The sequence below is a fragment of the Nicotiana tomentosiformis genome, chromosome 9, assembly GCF_000390325.3.
Source record: "Nicotiana tomentosiformis chromosome 9, ASM39032v3, whole genome shotgun sequence".
In the NCBI taxonomy this organism is placed as follows: Eukaryota; Viridiplantae; Streptophyta; class Magnoliopsida; order Solanales; family Solanaceae; genus Nicotiana; species Nicotiana tomentosiformis.
This window is the reverse complement of record NC_090820.1, coordinates 28,290,611-28,308,916: the sequence shown is the minus strand read 5'-3', so window position 1 is coordinate 28,308,916 and position 18,306 is coordinate 28,290,611.

The window sequence follows — 18,306 nt, the reverse complement described above, 5'->3', positions numbered from 1 at the left end:
GGTTGGTTTGGTTTCGGTTTGATCTTTTTAGTTAAAACCAAACCAAACCAATTATGGCCGTTTTTTGTTTTCTAACACCAAATCAAATCAACCAAAATATAGTCGGATTTTTTTTCTCGGTTTGTGTCGGATTATCGGTTTGTCGGTTTTATTTGTACACCCCTAGTTGTCGCCAGTGGGTGCTGAGCATTATTGATCGTCGGATTCATTTAAATGGTGTGTATGTGCGTCAACGACACGTGCAAAAAAGAAAGCATATACGAAACCAAATGGATATTGATGATACTGTTTATGCGCGTAAATGTGGCATATGTTCCCAAACAGGACACGACCGCCGTAAATGTCCTTCATCTAGTTTGGGAAGCGGTGGTACTTCAGCTCGAGGTGGCAATTCATCCAATGTTCCCAATTATCAAAGATAAACGTAATATTTTATTACAGTAATTTTGTTGTACTCCCTCTGCTCCAATTTATGTGAACATGTTTGACTGGGCACAGAGTTTAAGAAAAAATGAAGACTTTTTGAATATGTGGTCCTAAACAAATCAAAAAGGGACCCAGAGTATTTGTGTGGTTATAAAAACTTCTCATTAAGGGTATAATTATAAGTTTAACCTAAACTGTTACCAAATTTAGAAAGGGGTCATTCTTTTTGGAACGAACCAAAAAGGAAATAGGTTCACATAAACTGGAACAGAGGGAGTAATAAATTTATGTAAATGTTCAATTTGCAAAATATATGAAATAAAATTATATTTCCAATGGGGTTAAATCTAATTGATATTTAGCATTAAAGATTCAATACAACAATTTAACATACACCCCAAGAAATAAAAAAATAATTGTCATTCGCCACTATCGTCGTTGTCTGACATTATTTCATTGTCACTGTCTTCATCTTCTTCGTCAACATCTTGTACACACCCTTCGGGACCGAGGGCATCGTAATCTAGGCCCCAGGTGACATACATTTCTCGTATTTCATCACTACCAATAATAAGACCACTGGCTTGATTTCTACAACAATATAGGACGCATACGTCCAACGTCTGTGGTAGAAACTTAGGTAGTCCCTCCTACTCAAAAACTGTTGGGAAAACAGGATAATCATTGTCTCTATGCAATTTTGCATTTTATAATAAATCCCAGTACTAATCCTCCGTTCCTTCCAGGTAGTTTAGATCATACATTGCATGATGAATAGCTAGTGCCTTTTTCATCTCTAGAATATCCTTCATCAAATGCCGAATCACTTCTGGTTCATATTTGTATGTGTTTGGAAGGTTGTATACAGTGCTTGTAGTACAACAAGCCCATGCCAGTGACAATACTTCATAATCACATCGTTTTGAGTAAAGGGGAATCCGTTAGAGTTTTTCGCCTCAAATTCGCATACCTTCAGGCTTTTTAGAATGCACTTCGCCCTCAATAATGTGCACTACAACTTTGAGATCAGTGTGTATCTTGATAGACTTATTTTTCAAGGGACGCAGAACACCATACCACTTGTCATAAACCAAATTAGTATAGCAACCTAGCATATTTGTTTCAAGGTAGGGATCGATTGTGTTATGACGTGTTCCATGTGGATCTTTTGAACTACCTTCACATTTTTGCCTCTTCTTAAACCACTTATTAAATGTTAGTGGCATTTCTGAAATGGATGCTGTAATGGTTCTTCAAATGGTATTTGAATACTAATCTCTTGGTTCAACTTCAGAAGAACTAAACTGCACGAACTTGCATATTAAAACGTAGCGCATCACCAATATGTGTTAAGTGTATTGTCATGTCGGGCTGAAAAAGCTATCGACCTAAAAACATTGTCGATCTGGAAAAAAGCTGTCGACCAGAAAAATCTGGACCTAATTGTACCCGAAAGAATCATTATCATGCGAAACATAGCGCCTCACCAATATGCGTTATGTGTATTATCATGTCGACCTGAAAAGTTATCGGCCTGAAAAAGCTATTAACCTGAAAAGATGGACCCACTTGTACCCGTAAGAATTATTATCACGCGAAACATAGCGCCTCACCAATATGCATTATGTGTATTGTCGACTTGAAAAAGTTGTCGATCTGAAAAAGTTGTCGACCTGATAAAGCTGGACCCACTTGTACCCTAAAGAATTATTATCACGCGAAACATAGTGCCTCACCAATATGCGTTATGTAACCTAAAATTACTCTTAGCTGCCTATAAAAACCTCGCGCATTTTCGTTATTATTTGCGTGATAACGAAAAGAATAGAAAAACTTTCCATTAATTTTTTATTTTCAAGAATTACGACATGTCTAGACTCAATTACGTACCCAGGTGTTACTGTGGAAGACGTGCGATTTTGAAGCCATGTTGGTCAAATTGCAATTTGGGACTCAAACGTTGGATGTGTACACAAGTTCTAAGTAATTATTCTTGAAAAAAATATTTGTTAATACTTTTTATATAACATGTTAATTAATAGTATTGTGTTAATTTTCCGTTGGTAGGACGAAAATCAATGTGGTTATGAAGAATGGTATGATGAACCCATTAATCAGGAATACTATAGATCATGTTTGCTAAACATTTAGAATATGACTGGTGAATACGAACTCCAGATCGTGAAATTACAAGAACAACTTAAGGCAGTGAAGGAGAAACTAAAAGAGGTTGAAGAAGAAAAAAATAGGTTGAAAGAGAAATTTAAATGGTTGAAGCACAGAATAATGGGCGATAGTGACTAAACAAACACATGGATACGTTGAGTGCAGTATTTTATTTTTATGTTGTACGTGTCATGTATTATCTTTAATTGGTAACGAATTTAAATTTTATGTTAAGCTGTCATCTGTTTTGTGTGTTCTAGTGTTAAACTAATAAATAACGTGAGAAATAAAAATACATGCGCAAATTATGTAAAACATAAATAATGTTGCTATTATATATTTAATGTCATATATACAAATAATAATAAATATCTATGTGTCCCACAACTTGTATGCTTTAAAGAATTGGCTGGCCTGAAGCGCATTCCATCCCGCCCGACTACGCTATCAGGATCATCCCCATCACGTCGCCTATTTATCGGAGAATGCGCTGCAGCATGATCGTCGGTAAGGCTGGCAGACTCAGTAAAAACGGCCATCGGGCTAGCAGTAACCTATAGAATAATAAGATATTTTAGTATGTAAAATATATTTTACTAACATACTTGTTAGCAATTTTTTTTAATGGTCATACCATGGTCTCAGCGGGCTCCCGAATAAGATCATCCGTCTCCGGAATGTCAGTATCGCATAATGTGGCCTCCGTGACGGGCGATGACGATGTCTTTAAAAAAATAAAAATGTTTTAGATATTACCGACTAATCAATGAGATAATTTTTTTTTAGAAATAATAGTAATACAAACAAACCTGTGCATGAGTAGCGCCACAATGCTCTGTCGGAACATCGAGGTGCAATGGAGTATATGAAGTATGTGAAATATCCTCAGCATCCCTCGATGATGAGCCATAACTTAGTCGTCGCCCACTATGCACCTCTCGTGTCGGACGATCATTAGCAACTGTCGATGGCTCACGGGTAATGGATGTGCCATGCCGTCGATGATCCCACTCCTGTCGCGTAATGGTCGTGCCCGCGATCAACAATGGAGCTCACGGGGTCAACTGCGCAGTCCCTTGCGACAACTGAAGGCTGAATGGCGGCATATCATGAGGCGCATCGTATGGCTCAGGGTGTTTACTCAGCTGATCATCTCTAATATCCTCCACGGGTGCCACAACGGCCCCTTGCTGGGGACCTTGTCCTCGCAGACCACCACGACCTCGTGGGACATCCCTTCCTCTCTAGTCACGCCTGCCACGTCTACCACGTTCAGGCTCCATTGGTGGCTCATGATGGTACTCCTCTGGCGGCACATAAGCAGCCTCGTATCCTAGGCGCTCATAATCTCAGGCACGTCTCAATGTCTCAGCAGCAAGATCAATAACCCGCGGCCAAACATGTGCAAAGTTGCCCCTCCCTCACCGGTATGTTGCAGCATCTGCAGTCCCAACTGGTAGAACTGATGTAAGCTAATAGCCTGCATAACATGTAAAATATTAATTACGGAAGGATAATGTAACGTTATAAGTAAGTATAACAAATAACATACCAGTGCCTCATGCCTCCAGGCATATGGAATGTATCGACCACCAGCGCGATGTACGTGATTCCCGATGAGAAGTTGGGTAGCGCTGCGATACCAACCCATATACTCATGCTCGCCATCCGTACGCTTAGGTATATGATGTGGAGGAATCAGGTCATACCTCTGGTTCCAAACCTCAATCTGGGCCTCTAGCTAGGCCAAGTATGTCTGGTCAACCTTGCAATGATCATCCCGCTGGTAATGTGTCCTAACCCAAGTGGGCGGAATAGGTACAAGCTGCGGTCGACCAAACTGGCGAAGGACTTGCTCGGTGGTACGATGCTCGACTAAATCGAGACATATCAGTGGGACAGAAGAGCTTCACTTAGCTCGGCCGCGGGAGCAATAATCGGGAAAACCGGCTATGAACGCTTCGTTGTATGGCCTTCATACAAACTATTTATTAAACACAAGAATCATGAGTAAACGCAACACATATAAAGCCAAGCGAAGTAAACTTAAGTGTATATGTACCTGCGCGCCTTTAAGCAAATCCAACAAATCCCTGTAATATGGGAGATGATGTCGAGCCTCGACCTCGCGTCCGTAGCCTCGCCTATCAACCCACCTCTAAGTTAAAGGAAGAAACGGTGGAGGTGGTGCATCCGGAGCGATCGATGGTAGAGGTGGCTGGAACTGCAGGAACCGCTCCCAATCCCAAACCTAATATATATTGTGGACGTAAAATTTAAGGTATTATTTTACTATGTATGTTATAGTCATGAAAAGAATTGACTATGTTTTCACATGCAACAGCGGTAAAAATCTGACAATGTCTCTCTGGGTGCCCATGCATGCCCGACACATCTGCCTATACAGGTAACCTAGAACAGTTGCTCCCTAACTGTAACCATGTAAATCATCTAGCCGCTCCAGATGATGTAGAAATCTCAAACTAACTAGGTTTCTCGAAGTGTTCTGGAACAGTACAACACCAAACATCGGCAACAACATCAATCTCGTGTGCTGGTCGATATCCTCCGGCGGTGAATCATCCTTAATCTCCGCATATATCGCCACCAGATGTTGTCGGACGGGCGTCATTTGCAATCGACTAGCCCACTCAATGGAGTCGGCTTCGCTGGCTAGAAACCGGTGAGTCGCTACAACATATGTAGGTAATGTACTCCCATATAGTCTCTAAGAGCATGCGGGTAAGCTATGGATAATCCATCAACCGGTAGCCCGAAAAGAACATACATGTCCTCAAGCGTGATGGTAGCCTCGCCGATGGGTAAATAAAACGTGTGTGTCTCTGGTCGCCACCGCTCTATCATAGCCGTGATCAACGCCCAGTCGAACTGCAACCCACCTATCTCTATGATCCTGTAGAAACCCATATCCTAAAGGCGTCTAACTATACGGGGATGGAGTGGGTGGTCCCTAATGAACTCCCACATATCGTCTATACGTCTGGGACAAACACTGCCCATCCCAGATATATGAAGACTTATGGTTGCCCTGTAGCAACCGTAGCTCTCGAGATGCATGTCCGGGATGTACAAGGGGAACCTACAAGACGATGTCTGTAAATTTAACAATATTAATTAAATTATTTTTCAATTTGATTGCTTTACATCTTTAAACATATTGCAATATCTTTTATATTAATATTTAATCGATATTTTTACTATATTATTACGTTGATACATTTTCTATATTATTATTTTATATGTTAGTTTATTACATTATTTTATATGTTAGTTTATTATTTTATATATTTATTTCTTATTTTATATGTTAGTTTATTATTTTATATGTTAGTTTATTATTTTACATATTTTTTTCTTATTTTATATGTTAGTTTATTATTTTATATGTTTGTTTCTTACTCAGCTATTTTTGGATATAATAGAATTAAATAATTAATTTTTATAACTATACATGATATAATTAATAAGTATTCATATAAAAATACTTAGTATGACAAATATTGTTGTTTTTATGTTATTTCTTACATTTGTTGATTAAAATTCTAGAGAGTTTGTGTTTGAACTATCATCTTTTTTAGATAGTTTTGGGGTTAACGGATAATTAAATGATTAATTTCAATAATTATAAAGATAATTTAGTAATTATTCATATAACAGATGCTTAGGTTGATAAATTTTCTATATTAATATTTCATATGTTAGTTTATATAAAGTCAACTACCATTAGCTAAAATTTATTATCAGTTTTACTACGCTAAAGGGCACTACATTATAATTACGGGCACAACATAACACTAAAAAGTACTAAACAACAATAAAGTCACATATTAATATACGTACAACAATAAAATCCAAATAACATTAATTATTCATAAAATAATAATTTATCTATTTTACTAATTTTTAAGCACATAAATAATCTAATCCGGATCAAAAATTACAAATTAATTTAATCACAAAAAAATCACGAAAAATCATATACCACATTAAAAAATAACTAATAAATATTTTTTATAACAACTAATAACATTAATTATTCATAAAATAACAACTTATCCATTTTACTAATTTTTAGCACATAAATAATCCAATCCAGATATAAAATAATAAATTAATTAAATCACAAAACAATCACGAAAAAACATAGACCACAGTAAAAAAATAACTAATACGCATTTTTATACATGAGTTTTACTAAAAAGTAAGTCGGAATACCTCGATTTAAATATTTTTGAAAGGTGAGGATTTAATGATTTGGGGGCCGAAATGAGCAATCCACTACGCGATAAGGTGTTAGCTTGCTACAATACAGAGAAGATACACTTTTTGTGGGACGGGTGGGCTCCAATGGAGTTTTTTCCCTTTTAAAATGGGGGGGAGGGGGGGGGCTGGAATGGGGAAAGGGGGAGTTACTGGTTTTCTGGTCGGGAAAGATGGAAGCCCGCTTTTTAAAGTAGGTATAGCACATATATATGACGCGCTATAGTCGCTATACTATAGCGCGTCCTATATGTGCGCTATACTTTCCGCCCTTTTTTGAGTTCAAATATAGTGCGGTTATTTACCACGCTTTTTATAAAATGGTACAAACGCTTTTTGTGTCGTTTGAGTCCAAAAGAACCACACTTTGGTTCAGACTCAAAATTTTACTTCCTCCATTTCAATTTATATTGTATAAGTCTAATTGCAAAATTTAAGAAACTTGTAATTTTAAATATGTCTTGATATTTATATGGCTTTATAAGTTAGTCATTAAAATTAAATAAGAAAATTAAGTGTAAAGGACTAATAAAAAATATACCCCCTCCATTTCAATTTAGATGATTTAGTTTGACTTGGCACAAGGTTGGATTTTTTTTTTGAAACATGTGGTCCTAAAAGCGTAAAAGCTTTATGGGGTCTTACATTTGTGTGGCTATAAATTTTTTTTATTAAGGATAAAATGAGTAAAATATAAAGTTTAAAGTTAAATTATTTTCAAATATAAAAATATGTCATTATTTTTTTAAACGGACTAAGTTATTGCAGCCTATTTCGTTTTGCTTTTCGTCCTTCGCTCACTAGGAAATGACTTGAATAAGTCCAAATTAAACTTTAACTAATAGTTCTAGTAGACATAAGAAAGGTGACAACTCTAGAAGAACTCTTAAAACAAAACATTAAAAGGAAAATTTGGAAGATAAGTAAACTAAAAGATGCAAATGCATTTACATTCTCTTTCTCAAAGGCGGAACAAAACCAAATTAGTGACTACACGTCCTAAAATCTAACCATGGCTGTGATGACGCCTATCGTATTACAAGGTAAGACGATTTCCCAAAATATTACTACTAAATCGATTATGAGAATTTAATAAAATATTTCCAACATTTAAATTTTTCATAAACTAAATCAACTCTAAATATAATATAAAAAAATACGGAAACGAGCCCCAAACATCGGGGTGTCACTAAGTCATGAGCGTCTAAAATTATAAAATAAGATATATAAACTGTCTAACTGTCCAAAAGAAGAAATGACAAAAGGAGTAACAAGGTCCTGCGGACGCTAGCAGCTACCTTGCAATCTCCACAGATAGCCGGCCTGAACTCAACGATCGCCGCGCTCTAACTCACCGGATCTTCACATAAAGTGTAGGGTGTAGTATGAGTACAACTACCTCAGGAAGTAACAGAAATAACTAAGGAACTGAGCAGTAGTAACGAGCTAAGTAAAACAGTCCAATTATTTATTTTCATAATTTAAAAATAAACAGAAATAAACAGGTAAATTCCATAACTCAGTAAATGCCACAAAGAAGTTTAGCAGATAAATGCAGCAACAATAAAAATAAATACAACCTGACAGCAGTGTCACTCCATCACTTATTACTCGCACTTAGCACTCAAACCACTCAACACTCTGCGTTCACTGGGGGTGTGTAAAGACTCCGGAGGGGCTCCCAAAGCCCAAGCGCTAAGCACGGACAATCACGTGCCATCATATCAATTCCTGGATCTGCACGATCAACTCACGTTCTACGCGGACAAATCACACATTATGGTATCAATACCTGGACCCGCACGTTCAACTCATATGCGCGGACAACTCACGTGTTATGGTATTAATATCCTCACAACCAGGCCCTCGGCCTCACTCAATCATGTACCTCACTAGCCTCACCATCATCAACAAATAAGGAAACACAACCCACATCAAGTATCACATCATATTAGCAAATAATAGAGACTGAGGTAAAAATGTACAATAATTTTTATGACTGAGTACAAATAATGTGAGCATGAATAAAGCCTAAACATGATCTCTACCATGAAGGCATACAAGTTCAACAACAAGTAACTACGTAAACAAAGATGATGGCCATGAGGCCTCACGGGACGGACCAACTCTCAATCTCTCGCGGTGCAAACCCACAAGCCTGTCACCTAGCATGGGTATCACCTCCAAACAATCACGTAATATCAAATTTCCGGGTTTATACCCTCAAAGCTAGAGTTAAAACTGTTACTTACCTTAACAACATAAAATTCTACTCCGGGATGCCCTTGTCTCTGGACTCGGTCTCCAAAAGCTCAGAATCTAATCAAAATCGGAATACTACTATCAACATAGGCTAAAGAATCGAATTTCACAATAAAAATTACATAAATAGGCCAAAAATCCGAAATCGGCCAAAACTCGGCCCCCAGGCCCATATCTCGAAACCAGTCAAAAATGGAAGAAAAATAAACCTCATCCTCACCCGAGTCTAACCATATAAAATTTATCAAAATCGGGCTCCGTTTGGTCCCTCAAATCCCTACCTAAAACTCTCCAAAACTCAAGCCCTAACTCCCTCAATTTCACTTTAAAATCATCAATCAAATCCCAAAAACGAAGATGGATTCATGAAATATAACAAAAAACGAGTAAAGAACACTTACCCCAATCCCTATGGTGAAAATCGCCTCCAAAATCGCCCCAATCCGAGCTCCCCAACTCAAAATATGACTGAATGAACAAACTCTTGTTTTATATATTTTTCTGTCAGCTATTCTGCCTCGTTTCTCATGCCAAACGATCACGAAACTCACTTTTTATGTCTTTAATCGATTTCTGGTGAAATACTAGTCAAGTTAGGCTTTTGAATCACTCAATTTGACCTTATAATGAAGGAGATATGTAGGTTTTAATATTTGCAAATAGTGCAGATTTTTAAATACGCCGTAAATGGCAATTTCGTAATTAATCTAAAAAAATCTGGCAACCTAATTATTAGTCAAATGACCATACAATCCTCATATGATGTCCAAATTTAACGATTCTTTTTGCTACGGGTCAGTAATTACGATACAAATCTAATGCTTCAATCAAAAAGAAATCGGAGCTCATTTGTTCCATATGATATCATTTATGCTTGAAAAAATGGCGTCGAAACATAAGAAAAACGAGCGCAACACAACCCAAACCTATCCGAAACTCACCCGAGGCTCTCGGGACCTCAACCAATAATTCCAACAAGTCATATATCACTACCCAAACTTAGTCGAACCTTCGGAACACCCAAAATAACACCAAAACACCAAATCAACCTTGGATTCAAGCCTAAGAACTTCTAAACTTCCAACTTTCGTCAATTCAAGCCTAATTCTACCATGGACCTCCAAATTACATTTCGGACACACTCTTAAGTCTAATCACCCAACGAAGCTAATCAAATCATAAAAATCCAAATCCGAATTCGTTTACTCATAAGTCAACTTCCGATTGACTTTTCTAACTTAACTTTCTAACTAAGAGACTAAGTGTCTCATTTCACTCCAAAACTACTCTGAACCCAAACCTACCAACTCGATACAACTCAACACAGCTGAATAACACATAAATAAGCAAAAATGGAGAAAACGGGGCTATAACTCTCGGAACGACCGATCGGGTCGTTACATCCTCCCCCTCTTAAACAAACGTTCGTCCTCGAACGAGCCAAGAGTTGTTCTCAAAACCATCAAGAACTCTCTCCGAACCCCAATGGATCAAAACCAATCTGTCAGGACTAAATCCTTATAACTCAACCAAGCTACGCAGGCCACCAAAAACTCAAGGACATTGCCACAAAACACCTATAGAACTCATTACCTCATACACACCCAAAGAACTAATCATACCCATTACCATGTAGATCCAACCTACTACCAAGATGTCCTATCTATCTGAGTCCCTTCTGAATTACCTTCAAATTGATACTCCGCCCCGCCATAACACCACAATCCTCAACCCAGACTCACCACACGAGACCCAAGCATAAAACCACACCGCCCTAAGGCACATAAGCTACTGAATATGCTCTTAAATACCCCCAAAAGTACCACAAGCGCGCGCTCACACAATCAACACATCAGTGCTCAAGCTACAATCAAACCCCGGCCTCAAGTCCTTCAGACTGGCCCAACATCAACACATAGAAATCACATCTCGCACCTCATCTAGGGAATCACAAGCCGTCGAGGCACAACTGATACTGAGCACTCATGTGCGCATACGAATGCGTCGAAGGAATTCAAAGAGTTACACTTCAAGTTGAATCAATACCGCACGATAAGAATTCAAGAATGTGAAGTTTTCCTAAAGGTTCTGCAGCCTCTCGAAGATAAGTACAGACATCTCCATACCGATCCACAAGACTCTACTAAACTCGCTCATGACTCGTGAGACCTATATAACCTAGGCTCTAATACCAACTTGTCACAACCCAAAATCTAACCATGGTCGTGATGGTACCTATCGTGTTACAAGGTAAACCTATTTCCCAAAATATTACTACTAAATCGATTATGAGAATTTAATAAAACATTTCCAACATTTAATTTTTTTCATAAACTAAATCAACTCTAAATATAATATAGAAAAATACAAAAACGAGCCTCAAACATCAGGGTCTCACTAAGTCATGAGCGTCTAAAACTATAAAATAAGATATATAAACTGTCTAACTGTCCAAAAGAAGAAATGACAAAAGGAGTAACAAGGTCATGCAGACGCTAGCAGCTACCTTGCAATCTCCACAGATAGCCGGCCTGAACTCAACGATCGTCGCGCTCTAACTCACCAGGATCTTCACATAAAGTGTAGGGTGTAGTATGAGTACAACTACCTCAGGAAGTAACAGAAATAACTAAGGAACTGAGCAGTAGTGACGAGCTAAGTAAAACAGTCCATTTATTTATTTTCATAATTTAAAAATAAACAGGTAAATTCCATAACTCAGTAAATGCCACAAAGAAGTTTAGCAGATAAATACAGCAACAACACAAATAAATACAACCTCACAGCAGTGTCACTCCATCACTTATCACTCGCACTCAGCACTCAAAACACTCAACACTCTGTGCTCACTGGGGATGTGTAAAGACTCCAGGGGGGCTCCCAAAGCCCAAGCGCTAAGCACGGACAACTCACATGCCATCATATCAATACCTGGATCTGCACGATCAACTTACATGCTATGCGGACAACTCACGCGTTATGGTATCAATACCTGGACCCGCACGTTCAACTCATGTGCTACGCGGATAACTCACGCGCTATGGTATTAATATCCTCACAACCAGGCCCTCGGCCTCACTCAATCATGTACCTCACTAGCCTCACCATCATCAACAAATAAGGGAACACAACCCACATCAAGTATCACATCATATTAGCAAATAATAGAGACTGAGATAAACATGTACAATAATTTCTATGACTTAGTACAAATAATGTGAGTATGAATAAAGCCTAAGCATGATCTCTAACATGAAGGCAGACAAGTTCAACAACAAGTAACTACGTAAACACAGATGATGGCCATGAGGCCTCACGGGACGGACCAAGTTTCAATCCCTCGCGGTACAAACTCACAAGCCTGTCACCTAGCGTGGGTATCACCTCCAAACAATCATATGATATCAAATCTCCGGGTTTATACCCTCAAAGCCAGAGTTAAAACTGTTACTTACCTTAACAACGTAAAATCCTACTCCGAGATGCCCTTGTCTCTGGACTCGGTCTCCAAAAGCTCCGAATCTAATCAAAATTGGAATACTACTATCAACATAGGCTAAAGAATCGAATTCCACAATAAAAGCTACATAAATAGGCCAAAAATCCGAAATCGGCCAAAACTCGGCCCTCGGTCCCACGTCTCAAAACCAGTCAAAAATGAAAGAATAATAAACCTCATCCTCACCTGAGTCTAACCATATAAAAAATTTTAAAATCGGGCTCCGTTTGGTCCCTCAAATCCCTACCTAAAACTCTCCAAAACTCAAGCCCTAACTCCCTCAATTTCACTTTGAAATTATCAATCAAATCCCAAAAACGAAGATGGATTCATGAAATATAACCAAAATTGAGTAGAGAACACTTACCTCAATCGCCCCAATTCGCCTCCAAAATCGCCCCAATTCGAGTTCCCCAACTCAAAATATGACCGAATGAACAAACTCTTATTTTATATATTTTTCTGCCAGATATTCTACTTCGTTTCTCATGCCAAACGATTCCGAAATACGCTTTTAATACCTCCAATGGATTCTTTGTGAAATACTAGTCAAGTTAGGCTTTTGAATCACTCAATTTGACCTTATAATGAAGGAGATATGCAGGTTTTAATATTTTTAAATAGTGCAGATTTTTAAATACGCCGTCCGTGACAATTTCGTAATTAATCTGACAAAATCTAGTAACTTAATTCTTAGTAAAATGACCATAAAATCCTCATACGATATCCAAATTCGACGATTCTTTTTTCTACGGTTCCGTAATTATGATACGAATCTAATGCTTTAATCAAAAAAGAAATCGGAGCTCATTTATTCCATATGATATCATTTATGCTTGAAGAAACGGCGTCGAAACATAAGAAAAACGAGCGCAACACAACCCAAACCTATCCGAAACTCACTCGAGGCCCGCAGGACCTCAATCAATAATTCCAACAAGTCATATATCACTGCCCGAACTTAGTCGAACCTTCGAAACATCCAAAATAACACCAAAATACCAAATCAACCTCGGATTCAAGCCTAAGAACTTCTAAACTTCTAACTTTCACCAATTCAAGCCTAATTTTACCACGTACCTCCAAATTACATTCCGGACATACTCCTAAGTCTAAAATCACCCAACGAAGCTAATCGAATCATAAAAATCCAAATCCGAGTTCGTTTACTCATAAGTCAACATCCGGTTGACTTTTCTAACTTAACTTTCTAACTAAGAGACTAAGTGTCTCATTTCACTCCAAAACTACTCTGAACCCAAACCTACAAACTCGATACAACTCAACACAGCTGAACAACACATAAATAAGCAGAAATGGGAAAAACAATGCTAAAACTCTCGGAACGACCGACCAGGTCGTTACAAATTTCTACCATGAATTATTAGTAGACTTAAAGTAGTAGTATTTTATTTTAGAAAATGGTAGTGTATATACTATTGTTATCCCGTATACTTTAAGCAAGCCCAGGTTTCAGCCACCACATGCTATTTTGAGTCTATTACTCATATGATCACTAAACTATTTAAAGTTATGGATTAAAGTAACTTTTCTTTTATTTGTAACAGTAAATTTACTCAACTATTTCTATTGCACACAAATAGTCCTTCAATCGGAATTATTAAACTTTTCGGTGAAAAAATGTGACGTGACAGTCCATATAAATTTTTTATATTTTTGGACCAAAATAAAAAATTAACACCCAAATAATACATAAAAATTCACCCATACGCCCAACCTAACTTACTAAAAATAAAAATCCACCCGTTGAATAAAATGAAACGCTAAAACCCATTACTATTGTAAATGCATCTCTCTTCTTCTAATAAAAAGTTTTTTTTTTTTTTTACATAGTTTCACTCTAGTCCTTAATCTCATACCCATTACTAATTAGAAGAAAAATCGTAAAAAACATAATACAAGTCATTGAGAAAAGAAGAACACAGGTCACTCTAGTCTTTAGTCTTTAGTCGTTAGCCTCGTACCCATTATTATTTTATAAAAGTAGAGTAAAACCATAAAAAATCTGCTTTTTATAAGAAAAAGAGAGATACATTTACCACAGGGATGCATTTTAGTGGTGAATATTTATTTTTAGTAGGTCGGGTTGGGTGTATGGGTGCATTTTTATGTTATGTGGTATTAATTATTTTAGGAAACTTTACATAACTGTCACAGTTTAAAAGAAATATAACAAATTCTTAGCATGAAACTCAACATTACAGTTGTGGCAAAAAATAATTATATTTATAGCACACAGTTTCATTAAAATAGGAATATTAATTATTAATCAGTAAACATAAGCAATTTGAATGGAAAGTCAATAATTCTTTGTACAAAAATCATGCCGTGTTTTCTCTTTATCTATTAGCTTTCCTTCTTTTTCTTCATTTTCTTAATTTCTTTTTATGCCGAAGCCAATATATTTTCAAAATTTGTTCCATTCGTTTTCTTTTTAATTATCTTTCTTAAGTTTTTCTCTTCCTTCTTTCTTCCTTTCTTAACATAAAGATTTTACTTCGATAATAATATATGTTAATATATACAAAACGTATATATATAAAAAAATATACATTGAATTAACACATATAAAATATACAAAACATATACATAAAAAATACATCTTCAATTAAGATGACACTTAGACATGTGAAATATACATAAAAATATATATCTTAAATTTAATTAAGATGGCATATAAATATACAAAAAATATACATAAAAAATACATCCTGAATTAAAATGGCACTTGACATATAAAATATATGTGAAATATATATTAAAAATACATCTTAAAATAATATGACACTTCACAAATAAATATACAAAAAATATATACATAAAAATATATTTTAAATTAAAGTGATACTTGATATACAAAGTATAAAAGACGTATAAATCAATACATCTTGAATTTAGGTGGCATTTACATATGCATCAGATTTTCAAAAATGGAGTGAAGAAGATGAATGTTGGAAAGGGAGAATTGAGATGGACAAAAAAGTACTTCCTGTTATTAGTGAGTCAGTTTACTTATTAAATATTGAGCTTAATTTTTATAATAGCTAATAATGAAAAAAAAGAAGTGATCTTTATAAATGATTTTATTTTTTTAAATAATAGATAAAAAAGGATCAAGCGTGTAAAAAACTCATTTTATTTAGTCCAAGAATATAAAAAGACCATGCATAGTCCTGTTTTTCCCTTTTCTTTCCTTTCAATATTAAAAGTAAAAGATACGCAAATGAATGAGTTTGTTACTGAAAATAGTAGGATATAACATATTAAAATTATTTATTTTAGCATCGTAATAAGGTATACAATTCGAATCGAAATTCGAAATATTTATCCGATCCGTATTTCATTTGGTTCGGATTCGGATTGTAATTTACAAAATTCGAAATCTGAAATTATAATTTGAAAGGTGCTAAATCCGATCCAATTCATGAACATGCCTAACTGCCATGACACATTTTTCCACCGAAAATTTTGATAATTCCAGTTTAGTGACCATCTGTGAGCAATAAGAATAGTTGAGTGACTTTCCTGTTACAAACGAAAGAGAAGTGACATTAGTCTATAATTTTGAATTGTTGAATGTGTTAGGTTTTGTGAATGGGTGTGAATGAGAAATGAAAGAGGCACCTTTTGAGTTGCACCTCTTCATCTCACCCTTTCATTGCCTATAAATTTAGAGGGTTAGCCTCATATTTTATATATGAAAAAATTTGAAAACTTTTTTCCTCTTTTCTATATTGCTGTATTATTTTCAAAATAAATATAAGTGTCAAGTGTGATTTGCTTCGTCTGTTGAGTTCACTAAAGTTTTGTGATTTGTAGTGCCGATATCACAGAATAGTTATTTCGTTCTATCCTGCGAGGAATTAATCTATAACCTTGAGCAATAGTAGTGTGATTAGATTCCTTACAAACACACAAATATTTGTGGGCTTAGAATATTTTATGTTTTATTTATTGAACTAACATTTTTTTAGTTTCTGATTTTCTAATTTTAAACACAGATTATTAACAGAATGGTCATATGAGCGATGGATTCTATTATTTTTTTAAATAAATTCTATTAGATCGGGAATTAGGAAAAGGAAAGGAGGGCAGTGAGAATTGCATCTATCCCGACAGGTACCAGTAGATAATCTCAAGCGGTTACCTAAAATAAATATCTAATAATAAATAGCTCGATCAAATCTGCCTTTAAAAAAGTATTTGTAACACGAGATATACATCCATTCGTGTTCACTTGAACATTCTTTATAGAAAAATTACTTGACTGAGCTTAGTCCTTCATCTTAGTGGTAAAGAGTGATAAAAATCACCTTAAAGTTGCGCGTTCGAAGACATGGGCGGATTTATGTGGAGGGGTGGGGTACATGCACCCATGCTCATCTCCTTGGGCTATGTATAAATAGTATCCGTTCTGTTTCAATTTAGATGACACACTTTCTTTATTAGTCCGTCCAAAAAGAATGATATATTTTTACAATTAAAAATAATTCAACTTAACTCTTTATTTTACTCATTTTACCTAGAATTAGAAACTTTTATAACCACACAAATGTCATAGCCCTATAAAACTTTTACCCCTTAAACTTTTAAGACCACAAATTTCAAAAAATCTTATTTTTCTTTCTTAAACTCCGTGTCGAGTCAAACTACCTCATCTAAATTGAAAAGAGAGAGTAATATTATTTTTTTGCTATTATGGACTAAATATATTTGTGGCCACACATGCTCAAGTTACTGGTTTGGTGCACGGGTGTCGAATACCCCTTTTGTCTCCTTTTTGTCCCCAAGATCAGGGGATCGATCCACATACAATTCTGTTTAATTAATTTCTTTTATAATTAATAAATAGTAATTAAAGTCACTTTTTAATTAACAACAGATCCCTACGCCCTTTTCTTCTTTCCAATTAATAAGCAAACACGTATTTTACTTCTTTTTTTTAATTCCCTTTTGCCTACGTCTTTTTTATTTTTCTTCTCTTAATCTTTGAAATTCCTAAAAACAAAGTACACGTGACTCGTCTTTCTCAGCTCTGAGGCTCTCGTGGATTCAAAGCAGCAAAACTCCCTGCTAAATACTAAACTATGACTTTAAAATTTTTTTTGAATGAATTTAGTTTGCTCTATAGAGCGTGAGATATTTAAAACTATAAGTAATGATGTTATTATTGACTGATTTCAAAGTATGAAAACTTGTCAGGGAAAATTGTAAAGTGAATAATATTTTTTGCGTATATAGTACTGATATAGTTTGCTCGTCAACTTGTTATCACCATAAAATTTTATATAATGGAATCAAACATCAATTTTAAAAGATAATAGCATACCCATATTTTTAAAATTCTTGATACGTCTTTGTTCAAAGATCACACGCAGCAGCGTTCAGCATAATTTTTGCTTCATTTTTGACAGGTTGAAAACTCACAAGCTGCAGTTGCATACACTAATGAATTATTGCCCCATTATTCTCGCATCAACCAATACACTTATAAAATCCACACATAATATCTTTTTTCGATAAAATTAGTTACTCATACATAGTATGTTGTTCTTTTTCTCCCAAATTATCTAATGAAAAGTCCTATTGTCACTTGGAGAGCTAATAATTACTTTAGTTTACCTAAAAATATTAATATTTGTCAACCTCCT